Raw genomic sequence first — 15,648 nt, 5'->3', positions numbered from 1 at the left:
GAAAATGTGTTTGAAGGCTTCCATCAATATTGATGCCTTTATAGGGTTTGAGACATGCTTGGATAATACTTGGGTATACTGTTTTAGTGATTAAAAAATAATGCCATGTCCATTATTATTTTTATTTTATTTTGAAAAACAAAAAATACGTGATATTTTTTTATTAGGCCAAATAAAAAAATGAGTACATAAAATATTAGTGATCAGTACCTAAGTATTAAGGAATCAAAAGTAGTTCCATAATAATAGGAATCTGCTTTCCAGTTCCCAAATAGCACGACTTTCTCGTTTTGTACACTTGATTTGATTCTTTCTTGGACCCTTCCTACGTTTGATTTTTCAACCCAAAAAAAAACCAAAAAAAACAAAAGCGCAAATAAAAAAACTCTAAATCAACGTGCAAAGTGTGCTAGCTCTCGAAGTATAGCGAAAATCGATTTTCATGGCGATTATAAATTGAGAGATCAAGAAGAGCGAAAAACATCTTATTTTCTCTATTCGCCTTCTACTACTCTGGGAGTTGATTAGACATACAGAAATATGGAATTTTCTATTTCCCAGTCCTCCTTTGCGACCTCGTCTTCTACTCCAGTTGCTCCGGAACACCTTAGTTCTCAAAAATGGAGCATCCCCGAAGATCACAGTTTGCTTTCTACTCCCTTAAAACCGCTTGACTCCAAAACGAAGTATACTTCATCTAAGGTAAGAAAAATCATCTCTCTCTCTCTCTCTCTCTCACACACACACACACACATGCACATACATGGTTGAAAATCGACTCTCTTCAATTCCTTGTCCGCAGGATGGCATAATTTGTTTCCAGAATGAACAAAAACTGGACGACTTAAGGCATGCATTGAAAAAAGTGGGAGGAGAAGCAGTTGAAAGTTTGGACATGATCGATGCGGTTCAACGGCTAGGTCTAGACTACCACTTTGAAGAAGAAATTGACCAAATTCTCCAAAAGCAACATATAATATCTAGCACTACTGCTCATGGTGCTCACCATCCCACCGACCTACATGAAGTCGCTCTCCGCTTTCGACTACTCAGGCAGCATGGTTACTTCGTCTCTGATGGTGAGTATTAACTATAATTCAGTAATATAGATTGGTATTCGGTACCAGTAAATTGACTCAATACAATTTCGATATTTTGATAACTAGTGTGTTTATCGTGTGAATATAGATGTGTTTAACAACTTCAAGAACAGAGAAGGAAATTTCAATCAAATGTTAAGGGAAGACATCAAGGGGTTGATGAGTTTGTATGAAGCTTCACAGCTAAGTATAGAGGGTGAAGTTGTACTTGAAGAAGCTGGAAAGTTTAGTGGCCATTTCCTAAATTCATCCCTGTCACATCTCGATCATCACCAGGCCAGAGTTGTTGGAAACACATTGAGAAATCCTCATCACAAAAGCTTGGCCCCATTCATGGCCAAGAACTTTTTTGTCTCTAGCTTCCAAGGAACAAATAATAGATGGCTAAATATATTACAAACTGTAGCAAAAACAGATTTAAATATGGTCCAGTCCCTTCACCAGAAAGAAGTTGCTCAAGTTTCCAAGTAAGTAACTTTATTGGAAAATAGCACCTTAATCTTCAATTGTTGTCTCTATATTTAATAAATTAACCAGTTGCTAATCAATGTTTATTTGTTTCAATTAACTTAATTAGATGGTGGAAAGAGCTGGGATTGTGTAAGGAGTTGAAGTTTGCAAGAGACCAACCTATTAAATGGTACATTTGGTCCATGGCTTGCCTAACAAATCCAAACTTGTCAGATGAGAGGATTGAGCTCACAAAACCTATCTCATTTATCTATTTGATTGATGACATTTTTGACGTTTACGGGACACTTGATGAACTCACTCTTTTCACGGAGGTTGTCAATAGGTAGCAATAATTAAAACATCCCGTAACTTCTTAATTAATTTCACTACTTTTCACAGTGAACTGACAAGAACATTGTTATGCTACAGATGGGAAATTGGTTCTATAGAGCACTTACCGGACTACATGAAGATATGCTTCAAGGCTCTTTACGATATGACGAATGAAATCAGCTGTAAGATCTATCAAAGGCACGGATGGAACCCGTTGCATTCGCTAAAGAAGACGGTATATATATATATATATGTGTGTAAACTGTAGTATTGCCTTATTATTAAGTATATCTATCTAACTGGATTAATGTCGTGACAATTATATACTAGCATATTAAGAAAGGCTTAATTATAGCTTAATTCATTCTATTTGTTTGCGTGCAGTGGGCTAGTCTGTGCAATGCATTTTTAGTGGAAGCAAAATGGTTCAAATCTGGGCACTTGCCTAGGGCTGAAGAGTACTTGAAGAATGGAATTATTTCTTCTGGGGTGAATGTGGTGATGGTCCACATTTTCTTTCTGTTGGGTGAAGGTATAACCAATCAAAGTGTGGAGTTCTTGAATGGCCCCTCCAGCCATTATATCTTCAACGGCAGCAATTCTTCGGCTTTGGGACGACTTGGGAAGTGCCAAGGTAACTACATATTTATAGTATCATTTATATCAAGCACCCTAGTAACTAAATGCCTATTCATCCCTGCTTATGAGGTTCTATATCATGTGTGGTCGATGTCTTGGCCGACTCCATCACACAAAAGCTATATATATATTTGTCCATCTAAATTTGTAGCATGCATGTATATATATGCACATAGAGCACGTCAGATTTTCTTATCGTCGTACTGATTGTAGGATGAGAATCAAGATGGGGACGACGGGTCATATGTAAAGTTGTATTTAAATGAACATCAAGGCAAGACTATGGAGGAAGCACAAGAACATGTTACAAATATGATTTCAGAAGAATGGAAGAAGCTGAACAAAGAATTGGTGTCTCCTAATCCACTTCCTGCGGCATTCACAAAGGCTTCCCTAAATCTCGCAAGAATGGTGCCATTGATGTATAGCTACGACGACAACCAGCGCCTTCCATCTCTTGACGAGTACATGAAATCGATGCTTCATGCATGAAGTTGATTTGATTTCGATTTCTTACGTGCAATGGGTACAAATAGAATTACCCTAGCTAGTTTATAATAAATTATTATCCTACTGAGCAAGGAATAAACAACTAGAACATAAGTGCAAGGCATGTGAATCGCTACCGGAAGGGAGAATGTAAAATGAAGAGATTAATTTGATGCTCTTCAGTTGTTTTATTTTCTGAAAGAAAAAAATATCCTAGTTGTTGAAGGGCCGAGATTTAATAAACTTGTTACAAACTAAACTTTTATGTGGCCATCCAACTAAAAATTGATTAACAATGAATAAAAATATCCAAGAAGTGAGACTTTAATTTTTCGGTATAAAGTTCATACTCTCAACTTCATCAACCAGCTAGATCATGAATAGCTTGTCCACATTAATTTGGGGCAAATATGTGGCCCCAACATTTAGTAGTTTTATGGAGGAATTTCTCTAAAACTAATGCATAATTTTAGATGCCATGTGATTATAAATTAGTCAAACTATCTATTAATTGTTTGTCATGTCACGTGATTTTTTACAATATTTGATTTATTGAATTGATCTTTTTACCTACAATGCAAAATTGTTGTGTGGTCATTACAAAAAACAATTGAAGATATTTCTGTTACTCAACAACCTTTTAACAGTCTTAGCAACCTGGTCATTGCTGCCTAGACTAAGGAATTTGATATTAAAGACTTGGGGACACTTTCTTGGCATTTAGATTACTTAGAATCAAGAGGGGTTGTTTCTTTCTCAAGCTAAGTACGTGTCTGATTTACTTACAAAAACAGAAATGTGTCATATAACATATTGCTCAAAGATGATGGGGTACCTTTTAACAAACTTGAATTGTACAAAGTATTGTAGGGGCACTTCAGTACCTTACCTTTACTAGAACAAATATTGCATTCTCAATGCATCTAGTCTATCAGTTCATGCATTGTCCAATGGAGTCTCACTTTCTCGCTGTAAAAAGGATACTTAGGTATTTGTAGGGTACATAGAACTATGGTATTCAATTTCATAAAGGTGTCTTAGATTTACATGCATTTAGTGATGCTGATTGGGCTAGAGACCCTAATGACAGAAGGTCAACAACTGGACTTGTAGTTTTCTTGGGGTATAATCCTATCTCTTAGTCTTCCAATAAACAGAACACAATTTCTCAATTCTTTATTGAAACAGAATATAAAGTCATTACTTGACACGCCCGACCCTGATATTCCCTGAATACCAGGGTAGGCACGTACTGACTGACACCCGAAGGTGACGAGGCCATATTAGGATGCATTAGAACAACGAATGTAAATTAAAAGTTATGAATTTAAATACAATGATTATGCAAATGAGGAATGTGTTCAAAGCATACAACTAATCCTAAACACTAACAAGGAATAATATGAAATTGAATGAACAAAGAGGTGAGTCATACACTGAGAGGACTCGAAGATGCTGATGCGGGAGTACCTTGACGCCAAGATTGTACGCCTCGAATCTAAGTTCTGAGGGGGTGCAATACAAATATGAGTGGACCAAGTTGATATATATATATATATATATATAATATTGAAACAGTTATTCAACATACCAACCCTCAAAGTTTTATGAAAACTTAATAGTATAATATGTAATAGGTTTTCCGAAAACCTTAGCATGCCATAAAATCTTTCATAAAACATATCTCGTATATAGTGTGATAAATAGTGGTATCCAATAATAATATCTCTTGGCCCAATGCCAGCTTCTATGTCTCTATGCTCATAGCCAGAGATTATTTCTCCCGGCCCAATGCCAGCTCCATGTCTCTCGGCCTGAAGCCAGAGATTATTTATCCCGACCCACAGCCAACAACCATAATCCTTGCCTGTGACGGTATAGTGACCACTAGATAAACACATAACCATTGTACATAAACTTTCCAAACATAGGTATATATATCTCAAAAACATCTTCATAGTATAAAGTCATCTATCATCTATACTATAAAGAAGTGTGCAAAAGAATGTTCATAAGCAATATAAAGTCATCTATCATCTATACTACAAAGAACATGAGTTCAATAAAATATGATAATTCAAAATATTCCCAGTAAGCATAATATCTCATAAAACGTTTCATAAAACGTAATCATTAAATCATGTTTTTCATGTATGCATTTCTACTATTAAAACATGCATTTTAAAAGAGGTCCATTCATAGATACTCCGTTGTCGAAGAGCCGCATGAAGTAAGCAGGACGGAATCGCCACTAATAATTGCACCTAAGCACATAAAGAGTCCAATCAATAAAGCTCTATTCAAACGATTTAATTTAGGAAAACGGACGCCAAAAACGAATTCAGGATGTCGAATTACGCTAAGAAGGGTCCTGGTTAAATTTCAGAAAAGTAAAAAAAAAGTCAACAGGGAAATATTCCCTAAAGGAATATTCCATCAGTTGGGTTGGGCCGATTCTTTCCAAGGTTTGGGTTAGGCTTTTAAAGGGTTGAGCTTTAAGAGGTTTGGGCCTGGGATTCTTACCCAACCCAAGGCCTAGGTTGCCAAAAGGGTTTTGGGTTTTAGGTTAACGGGCCGAAAGCCCTAGCTGAATGGCCAAAGGGCCTCAACTCAAGGGGTTTGGGTTTGGGCTAACCTAAAAGGGCCGGGGGTTTCCATGGCACAAGGGCCTCGCAAGCCGCATGAGTCACCGAAGAAAAACGCCGGTTTTCTTGAGTTTGCGCCGAGAAAACTTCCCCAGCTCCGATCCAGGGTTAAACCTTAACCAAAAACTACAATTCAAAAGCCAAATCAAAGGTAAGAGAATAAGGATTCGAGTTGTACCAAAATGGAATGAAGCTGACATAAGGATCGGCCGGGAAATGGCCTGCAAGCCACAGATCCTTGCCGGAAAACTGGAAATATAATCCCCCAAGTTATCTCTGTGTTTATACCACCCCAAAATGTCTCAAAACATTGTAATCTACTTTAAAACATAATCTATAGAGGTCTATGGTGCTTACCTTAGTCGGAATATTGAAAACTCGCCCGAGTCACAAGCATTGTGACTGTATAGTGCCGAGATGTATCGAAGGGAAAGAGAGAGAGGAAGGAGGAGGTCTAGATGTTAGGGGTGCTGGTGAAGTCCTCGGGGTTGTCGTGTGTATGTAAGTATGGATGTGTGTGTGTGTGATCCTGTCGAATAGGAGCACCGAGAATGAGAGAGGTAAAGGAAAACTAGCAGAGGTGAGGGAGATGAGTTTACATGGGATGAGGGAGAAAAAAAGGAGAGAGATGGACTAAGGCTACGGGGAACAAAACCAAAACAAGTGGGCCCTACGGGCACACACATTAAGACCCAAAACAATTTTTAAAATAAATATCCTAAACTTAGTGACATTATAAAAATGGCCATTTGTTCCGTAAATTATGGGACAGGTTGTTACATTGCCTCCACAACAACTGATATTGATTGGATTGGACAATTACCTATTTTTCTGCAGATTCTAGTGCCTATTCCTTCTACATTGTTCTGTGATAACTTGTATGGCATTGCTCTTACATGTAATCCAGTCATGCATCAAAGGACAAAGCATATAGAGATTGATGTTCACTTTGTCAGGTAAAGGGTTGCTAAACAACTTTTACACATGCAATTTGTCTCATCAAATGAATAGTTTGATGATATCTTGACAAAAGAATCGTCTACACCATGTTTTCATACACATTGCTGCAATCTCAGGCTTGGTGCTTCCTTTCCTGAGCTTGATGGGGGATGATAACAATATAGGATCAATGGATGTATAAAGTGCCATGTGTCAGTAGATTAGGGACTATTATAAGGCTGTTAAGATTGTTATAAGGTTGTTGAGTTGACTTAGTTACTAAAACAGCAAATATATAACCAAATGTACTCTTTGTAATTCACTACTGAAAATATATAGAACCTTTTCTTCCTCTTCAAGCTTCCCATTTCTCTCTACAATCTCTCTTACTACTGGTTTGGTACTGAGATGTTTTTATAAAAAGTGAGTATAAAAAAAAACTAAGCTCAAAAAGGCGTTTGGTAAACACTTATAAACACCTTATTTTCACAGTTTTGGGTGAAAAAAAAAAGTTGAAAACGTGAAGCAGCAAAAGTAAGCTTATTCTTACAGTACAACAGAAACAATTTTTTTTTTCAAAGCACAACAATACCAAACCAGCCCTTACTATTCTTCATTGTATGTATGAAGTGTTATGTTACTATGGCTTCTGTTTATTCAAATAGAGTTTTGCTTGGTTTAATGTTCATAAAATGGAATAATATAGTACATTGAATAATATATAATCTATTTTTTTGGAAAAATAGGTAGATTTATAAATTTTACTTTGTTAAAAAAGTATGTACAATAGAATTATGGGAACTTTAATGAAGAGCTCCCAGTACTGTTTACTTTAACAAAAAACCACATTTTTACACTAAAAAGTCAATCATAGTACTATTCACTTTACCCTTTATTTTGTCCTTATTGTTAAAACTTAAAGTTTTCAAACCATTTTCATTAGTTTTCCTTAGAATTATTAGTTCGTAAAATGAGAAACTTACAATGTACGATATTTAAAGAAATAAGAAATACATTGACAAGGGTTTAGAGTTTAGAATTTAAGAATGATTCACCATTTTTTGCCTTCTAGATTTATATATAAATTAATCAGTAATTTTTTCCTTAATTCCAAGACTTTTTTTTTTTTTTTGGGTCAAAGCTTAATTCCAAGACTATTAGTTTATATAGAAATTTAACGCATTACAAACACGACAAGTTTTTGGACAAGGTATTCCTCGTATAGCCTTGTACAAATACTGGTAGTCCAAAAACATAAATCAAATAGAAAACTTCGAACACCACATGGTACATTTGGAATGGACAACACATTCTAAACGCACAAAAATTATGGTTTCAACTAAAATTTATTATGTTGAAAGCATGAATGATAAAATCCAATTCTCAATTCCCTATTCAACATGCAAGTAACACTGAGAGATAGGGAAGAAGGGGGAAGGGGGGAAGGAGGGAAGAGAAGGAGCAGTGCTCCAATATTTTTTTGTATTTTGATTTCGTTTTGTAAAATTTGTTCTTAGCTTTTACCTCCAGAGCATGAGCTCATATATAACTCTCCACTCAAACAAACTGTCAGCTGGCTATAACTAATCACTCACTAATAATTATTATTTAATCTGCTAATATATCACTGATTGTGGTCAAGGTATTAACAGGGACCTAACAATGAACAAATTAACTGATGTGAAATACGTGTGGTTGCCAAGATTCACACATAGATTAATTTATTTTGATACCATGAAGGAAGTTGGCATTCTATCATAAAACTCTTTGAAAGTAAGGAAATTTTTTGAAATATCATATGAACTTGTACGGATTTTGTAATTTGTCATATAAACTAAAATTTTAAGCAATTTGTCATATCAACTTAATGAAATCATTAATTTGTTATCTCTCCCTAACTTCGTTAAGTTTTCCATCCAATATAAGTTACTCGTGTTTAGGGTTATTTGGTCATTTTAATACCTTACTTCCCTTTTATGAAGTTATATTCAACAAAAAACTGTAGGGTTTATTAGGCAATGGAACAATATTTTTTTTATATGATAGCAATGAATGATCATGCAATGCACTATCTTCTGGTTATTCCAAATATGTAATGATACACAAGTGGGAGTTTGCATTTTAGCATGTCACAAAGATATAATTTCATATGGGCTCTATAAATGAGAAACATGTTGACGTTTTGTGCCATAAATGGAGTTGTAAATGCATATGTGATAAAGAAAAGTAAAAAAATTAAGTGCTTGTACTAAAGAAAAGTAAAATACTTGTGAAAAGATGTTAAAATGACCTAAATAACCCCGAACAAAAGTCTTGTGTGAGGCACTTGACTTATATTGGATGGAAAACTTAACGGGAGTTGGGGTGAGATGACAAATTAATGATTTTGTAAAGCTGGTACAACAAATTGCTTAAAATTTAGTTTATATAACAAATTGAAAAATATGAATAAGTTCATATGACATTTCAAAAAAAATTCCTGGAAAGTATCAAATGTAGCCTAATTCCTTATAACCACATATAAGGTCTCTTATATTCTCAATGTGGGAACTCATACTCTCAATATATTAAGAGCAATGTAGGTTGATGCATGGAATAAAAATTCTTTCAAAGTTATGTAAAAAGGTGAAAATTCTAAAATATATTTAAGTATAACATACATTTTTGAATTTAACAGTTAGATACAATGACGGAGCCAAAATTTTATGTGTAGGGGGCTGAAAGGCAAAACATATAATATAAAAGTAACATTGAATGATGAACAACTTGTGCAAATCAAGGAATAATGTAAGCTTGCTCAAATGGTGCGAGAGGGTCAGGGCCACCTACATCTATCTGGCTCCGGCCCTGGTTAGATACATGTGCCGAAGAATGCCAACAAATTTAAACACTTGTTAAACAAGGTACATACCTTGTACTCTTCCCTCTATGGCATTTTCTTCTCAGGCCATCTTTGCTATCTCCACTCCAAATATTGCTAAAAAAGAGATCCTACTTCTTGGGCACTCTAATCTCATTCAGCTATTTATATCCAAACCTATGTCCACTCTTCCAATAACTCCACTTTGCTTGCAGGATGACATGCCGTTTCTGACATGAATAAAAGTTGGAGGCATTCAGGAATGTATTGAGCAAAGTAGGAGGAGAAGGCGCGCTCGAAAGTTTGAACATGATCGATGTTGTTCAACGTCTAGGTATAGATTACCACTATCGAAGAACAAATTGACCTAATCATATCTATCAGCTCCTGGCCTTTCTCATCAGCAAAATGACCTTCATGAAGTTGCCCTTCTGTTATGGCCACATGGTCACTTCGTGCCTGAGGGTGAGTATAACTAAAATTTCGGTAACAATTTGTTTCGTATATTTACGTAGTATTGTAGATTGATATTCAGTATCAGTCAATCACTCCCAATTATAACTTTTGTTATTAATAGATGTGTCAACAACTTGAAGGAAAGCGAAGGAAGCATTTTAAGAAAATGTTAATTAGTTAAGAGGTCAAGGGATTGATGAGTGTGTATGAAGCTTCACAGCTAAGCAGGGAAGGAGAAGATGCACTTGATGAAGCTGGAAAATTGAGTAGTGATCTCCTAAATAGATCATTGTCCTATCCTGGTCCTCATTAGGCCAGAGTTGTGGGGAACACACTGGAGTACCCCCATCACAAAAGCTTGGCCACATTCACGGCCACTTTTTTTTTACTAATTCCCAAGCTGGCATGAACAATAGATGGCTAAATATGCTACAGGATGTGGCAAAACGGATTTTAATTTGGTTCAGTCCATACATCAGAAGTAGATATTCAAATTTCCAAAATTAACTGACATCGTGCATTTAACAGCACTTCTTAAAAATGCTGTCCAATTTATCGTCAACCATGTTGTACACATATCTACAAGGTCGAAGTACCAACAATATCATCAATATCAAGAATATATCCGCATGTAAACAATACGGTTAACTGCACTATAGAAATCCTAATTTGTCTGTTTATTTCATCCAACAAAATAATTAGGTGATGGAAAGAGATGGGACTGCCTAGGGAACTGTAGTTTGCGCTCAACAGATCCTAACTTGTAAGAGGAGAGGATTCAGTTCACAAAACCATTTATCGATGACATTTTCGATGTACGAGACGCTTGATGAACTTACTCTCTTCACTGAGGCTGTCAATATGTAAACAATAAAATGCCTGTACTTTCTTAATTGGCTTCACCAGTTTTCACCGTGAATTGATCAGTAAATGTTACGCTGCAGATGCGAAATTGGTGCTATAGAGCACTTAAACCGGACTACATGAACATATATTTCAAGGCTCTTTACCATATGACGAATGAAATCAGCTGCAAATTCTATCAAAAGCATGGGCGGTACCCATTACATTCGTTTAAGAAGGTAATATATTAAACCGGATTAGTGTCATGAAATTTAATTACTAGTTTGTTCAAGAGAAGGTTTAACAGATAGTTAATTCTACTATCACGTGCAGTGGGGGGTTCTGTGCAATGCATTTTTAGCAGAAGCAAAACGGTTCAAATCCGGGCACTTGCCGAAAGCGGAAGACTACTTAAAGAATGGTATTGTCTCTTCTAGGGGTTAATCTTAGTTTACTACCCTAAAATTTCTTGATTTTCAACCTTTGATACATGAAGTTTTTTTTGTCCCAGTTTGGTACTTAAAGTCATAATTTTGGAACACTTTCATACATCCGTTAAGTTTTCCGTCAGAACATTCATTAACGGATGAAGTGGCACATACGTGGACAATGACTGGGCGCCACGTGTCAATATGGGTCCATGTGGAAATTTAAAAAAAAAATTCTTTTCTGGGCATCCTGCCTCACCCTTCCCGCCTCGCTTTGTCACATCCCAGTCCACATAGTAAGATATTGTCCGCTTTGAGCCACGCCCTCACGAGTCCGCATGGTAAGATATTGTCCGCTTTGGGCCATGCCCTCACAGTTTTGTTCTTGGGCTTCCACCCAAAACACGTCTTTCTATAGGGAGGTGGGCATGTACATATAAAGCACATCACCTTCCCTCCCCCGGACGATGTGGGATCTTACAATCCACCCCTTTAGGGGCCCGACACCCTTGTCGGCACACTTTCGGCCGGGGAGTGGCTCTAATACCAAATTGTCACATCCCAGTCCGTATAATAAGATATTGTCCGTTTTGGGCCACGCCCTCACGGTTTTGTTCTTGGGCTTCCACCCAAAACGCGTCTTACTATAGGGAGGTGGACATATACATATAAGACACATCACCTCCCCTCCCTCGGGCGATGTGGGATATTACACCCTCCCTCCTTCTCCTTCCTTTCTTTTCCCTACACCCACCTCCCCGCACACCCACACATCTACCTTGCTCCCTCCCTTCTCTCCTCTGCACCCACCCAACTTCTATACAGTACCCACCCCTACCCTCTTCACCTCCCCTCTTTTCTCTCTCCTCCACCCTCTTCACCCAATTCCTCCCATCAGATCGTTGTCGTATTCGAAACCCCCAAACCTGTCACCGTCACCATGGCCTCCAAGATTAAGATAGTTCAGCAATCAAGACTGCAATTCGCTATCTCCGAAACGTCGATCCGCTACTGACTCCGTTGATCCACCGCCACCTGCGGCTGACCTTCGATAACACCGACCCATTTGTGCGGCGGCAAGGCCTACATCATACCTAGATAGGTGGAAGAGGAGCAGGGCAAATGGTGGGTGTGCGGGGAGGGTGGGTGCAGAGAATGGAGGGAGAATGAGGGGAGAGGGTCTGAGGGAAGTAGGATGCCTAGAAAAGAAAGAAAAAACTTTAATTTTTTTAATATTCACATAGGCCCATATTGACACATGGCGCTCAATCATTGTCCAAGTGAGCGCCACGTCATCAGTTAATTGAGGTCCTGACGGAAAACTTAACAGATATATGAAAATGTCCCAGAATTATGACTTTAGGTATCAGACTAGAATGAAAAAAAAAATTCATGTACTAAAAGTTGAAAACTAAAAAACTTCAGCGTAATAAACTGAGATTAACCCTTCTTCTGGGGTTAATGCGATGATGGTGCATAGATTCTTTCTCTTGGGTCAAAGTATAACCAAAGAAAGCGTGGAGCCGTTGAATGGAACTCTAGAAATTGCATCTTCCACAGCAGCAATTCTTCGGCTTTGGGAAGATTTGGGAAGCGCCGAGGTGATTATATATAATTAGATTCAAATCAAACACGTTACATAGAGTAAACATCTTGTTCATATCTCTCAAAAAGTGCATAGCTTGACCGAAGGATGAGAATCAGTATCGGCACGAGGGGTCATACATACGACGCTACTTAGATGAAAATCTAGGTTCTTCAATGGAGGAAACACAAGAAAATACTGTAAATATGATTTAGGAAGAATGGAAGCAGTTAAACAAAGAATTGGTCCTGTTAATGTGTCGCTACGATGATGACCAACACCTTCCACCTCTTGAGGCGTATATGAAATCCATGCTGTATGAAAATCTGTGTAATAATAACTATTCAACACTGAAATTGAAGGAATGTTTGAAGCTTGCACAAATTTAACTATATAAATTAGAAGTGTCTAGCAATAAAAGCACAAACATTTCGACATGCAAACAGAAACAAACAACAACAGAAATACATTATTCCTCTGAAGGCAACTGCAAATTGTAACGCAGGTATGTATTTGTGTTCCCAAGCCTCACAATCTTCTTTGCGTCATTGATCCGGGAAGCGTTAGCTATCCCATCCACCAGAGTCTGCAGTAACTCCACATCCACAAGGAGACGCCCTTTGAAAATTTTGTCGCCGAGTTCAAAGGCAAAGTCCAAATCACCCCTCTCGCAAACAAAAGGAACAAGAGCCTGGAAAGTTCATTTCTGCAGAGCACAACTACGCTTCACCAGTTCACGATACCACTGTTTAGCTTCTTCCAATTTACCCTCATTAACAAATCCCTTGATCAAGGCATTGATGCTTAACACATCAGGTTTTACTTCCTTGTTCCGCATTTCCTTGAGCAATTCAACCGCCTCGTCAGTTTTCTTCTCCGAAGCCAATCCCAACAACCTGGCATTGTAGCTCCTAACATCAGGGACAACATTCTTCATTCAACTCCATAGCTTCTCGGCTGCCAAAAACTGATCATTCGCAAACAACCCATTCATGATTGTGTTGAACATGATCATATCCGACTCAACACCCTTCTTCTCCATCTCATCGAAACCGCCGATCCAACGAACCCATTTCACAAAACGCCTTGATCATAGTATTATACGACATCACATCTGGTTCAATTGACAACTTCTGAGAGACCCCTCTGAAAACCTCATCAACCTTGTCAAAATCCTTGGAGTTAACACAAGCACCCAGGGGGCATTAAAGGACAAGACGGTGCGCTCACAGTTTTTCTCAGGCATTTCGTCAAGCACCGGCATTCTCCCGTAAAGCTTAACCAGTGGGACAGCGAATCCCTCGTTGGAGAAGTCCGCGTACTGCTTCTCGTCCTCCAGGATCTCCTCGATCCACTTGAAACGTTTTGCGGAGGCGAGACGGCGTACGGTGTCCTCTAAATGGGAGTTTGGTACGGAAGCGATAGAGCTCGGATGATTTTTTGAACTTCTCAACGAGGCGTTTGAGGTTGCGCTCTTTGTAGAGGTCGGTGGAGATGGCGCCAATGCTCCTACCGCTGGTGACGTTAGATTGGGTGGCGGTGCAGAAGGAGCGCTGGAGAAGAACGACATCCTCTCGGAGGAGGAGTAGAGATTTTTCAGCGTGACCAATAACGAAATGGTACATCATATGTCATTATACAAATTGTGAGATATGTGTGCTAAAAAATTAAAAATTTAAAAAATAAAAGTTCTCATAATTCCTATTAAAACACGTAATGTAAAAAATACAACTCGAATTCTTTGGATATGGGCTTGAGTCTTGACCGCAGCCCAAAAAGAAAATGTATCCGTTGAGCATATTGGACTAGATTATTTAGCTGTAGAAAATGTAATGTGACAACACATATATGAATGGTTGTTGAACATGCCTCTTGTTCCTCTCAGTAATCTCATCCATTGACTAAATTTAACGATCAAGATTATTGCAGTAAACATATAATTATACCTGTGTTTAATTAAACCAATCCCCAACCAAGGTCGTTTATACATCTAAAAACACATTTTAAGTTCTATAACAAAAATTGGACTTTCCGTTTCACATTAAATTATTGTCGTTGTTTATTCCACATACTCTTTAACTCTTGAGCCTTTTCAAGACAAATTATAACTCAAACATTGTTCTTCAACACTAACACATCAAGCTTCAGCAGTCGCATATGCATTGGAGCATCCCTATCACAAGAGCTTGACAAAACTAGAGTTCAGCATGGTTTAATCTCTAATTGTTTAGACTCGATTTAACACCATCGCCCGATATAATTAAGGCTGTTGGATGAAGAAAGGATTCCGGTTTTACACGTCAGAAGATAGGTTGCTAAAGTTCAAATGAAGATCCCATGCAATCCTCTGGATGAGGATTGGGACTAATGTGAAAAGGAACGTGAAAAAACTTTACCATGTTGTACATAAGGGATGCTGTTTGTGATTAAGATGGTACAATTTGTAATGACTTTGATGTCAATTTTTTTTTAATTATTTTACTGTGTGGGTCCTATTAATGCACCAATTATAGATTTTGAAAATGTATTTTAATTGATTTTTTTTTAAATGAGTCCTACAGATATCATTTATAACAAAGAAACATATCAGTTGGAAAAATAGAAAATCTAACATTACCACATCAGCTATCAAATTAACATTTGACATTTATATTTTGACATCTTTTTTAGAGATGCTCTTAGCTGTGTATGTAGGTGAAAAAGGAAGATGCATGGAGTGGAATTAATACCAATTTAGCTTTCAGTCCCGGGGGTGGTAATCAATGTTTAACAAAAACAATGAAAGTTCCACAAAGTTAGCGTTTTGGGTTGTTGTTCTTCTTATAGGGAAAAGATTCATCTTCAGATTTTCTATGTGGGGATCTGGAGGATCAATCAA

At 37.5% G+C, this 15,648-nt stretch overlaps 1 long non-coding RNA gene and 3 pseudogenes across 2 annotated transcripts; 2 read left to right on the top strand and 2 right to left on the bottom strand.

The window, feature by feature from the left end:
• Nucleotides 1-464: 464 nt before the first annotated feature.
• LOC126586069 ((3S,6E)-nerolidol synthase 1-like) lies at nt 465-3,356 on the top strand (annotated as a pseudogene).
• Nucleotides 3,357-5,008: 1,652 nt separating this feature from the next.
• LOC126586081 (uncharacterized) lies at nt 5,009-6,371 on the bottom strand. 2 transcript variants are annotated; one of them, XR_007610734.1, is made up of 3 exons: nt 6,017-6,371; nt 5,838-5,935; nt 5,009-5,278 (listed from the first exon to the last, which is right to left on the bottom strand). It is a non-coding gene; the product is annotated as an uncharacterized LOC126586081 (long non-coding RNA). The 2 variants fall into 2 exon arrangements; XR_007610733.1 differs by having other exon boundaries at nt 5,838-5,908.
• Nucleotides 6,372-9,481: 3,110 nt separating this feature from the next.
• LOC126586911 ((3S,6E)-nerolidol synthase 1, chloroplastic-like) lies at nt 9,482-13,159 on the top strand (annotated as a pseudogene).
• LOC126586912 (pentatricopeptide repeat-containing protein At3g13160, mitochondrial-like) lies at nt 13,138-14,521 on the bottom strand (annotated as a pseudogene).
• Between the last annotated feature and the right edge of the window lie 1,127 nt (nt 14,522-15,648).

Source organism: Malus sylvestris, chromosome 10, assembly GCF_916048215.2.
Source record: "Malus sylvestris chromosome 10, drMalSylv7.2, whole genome shotgun sequence".
NCBI classification, from domain to species: Eukaryota; Viridiplantae; Streptophyta; class Magnoliopsida; order Rosales; family Rosaceae; genus Malus; species Malus sylvestris.
This window is presented reverse-complemented; position numbering and strand designations above follow the sequence as displayed.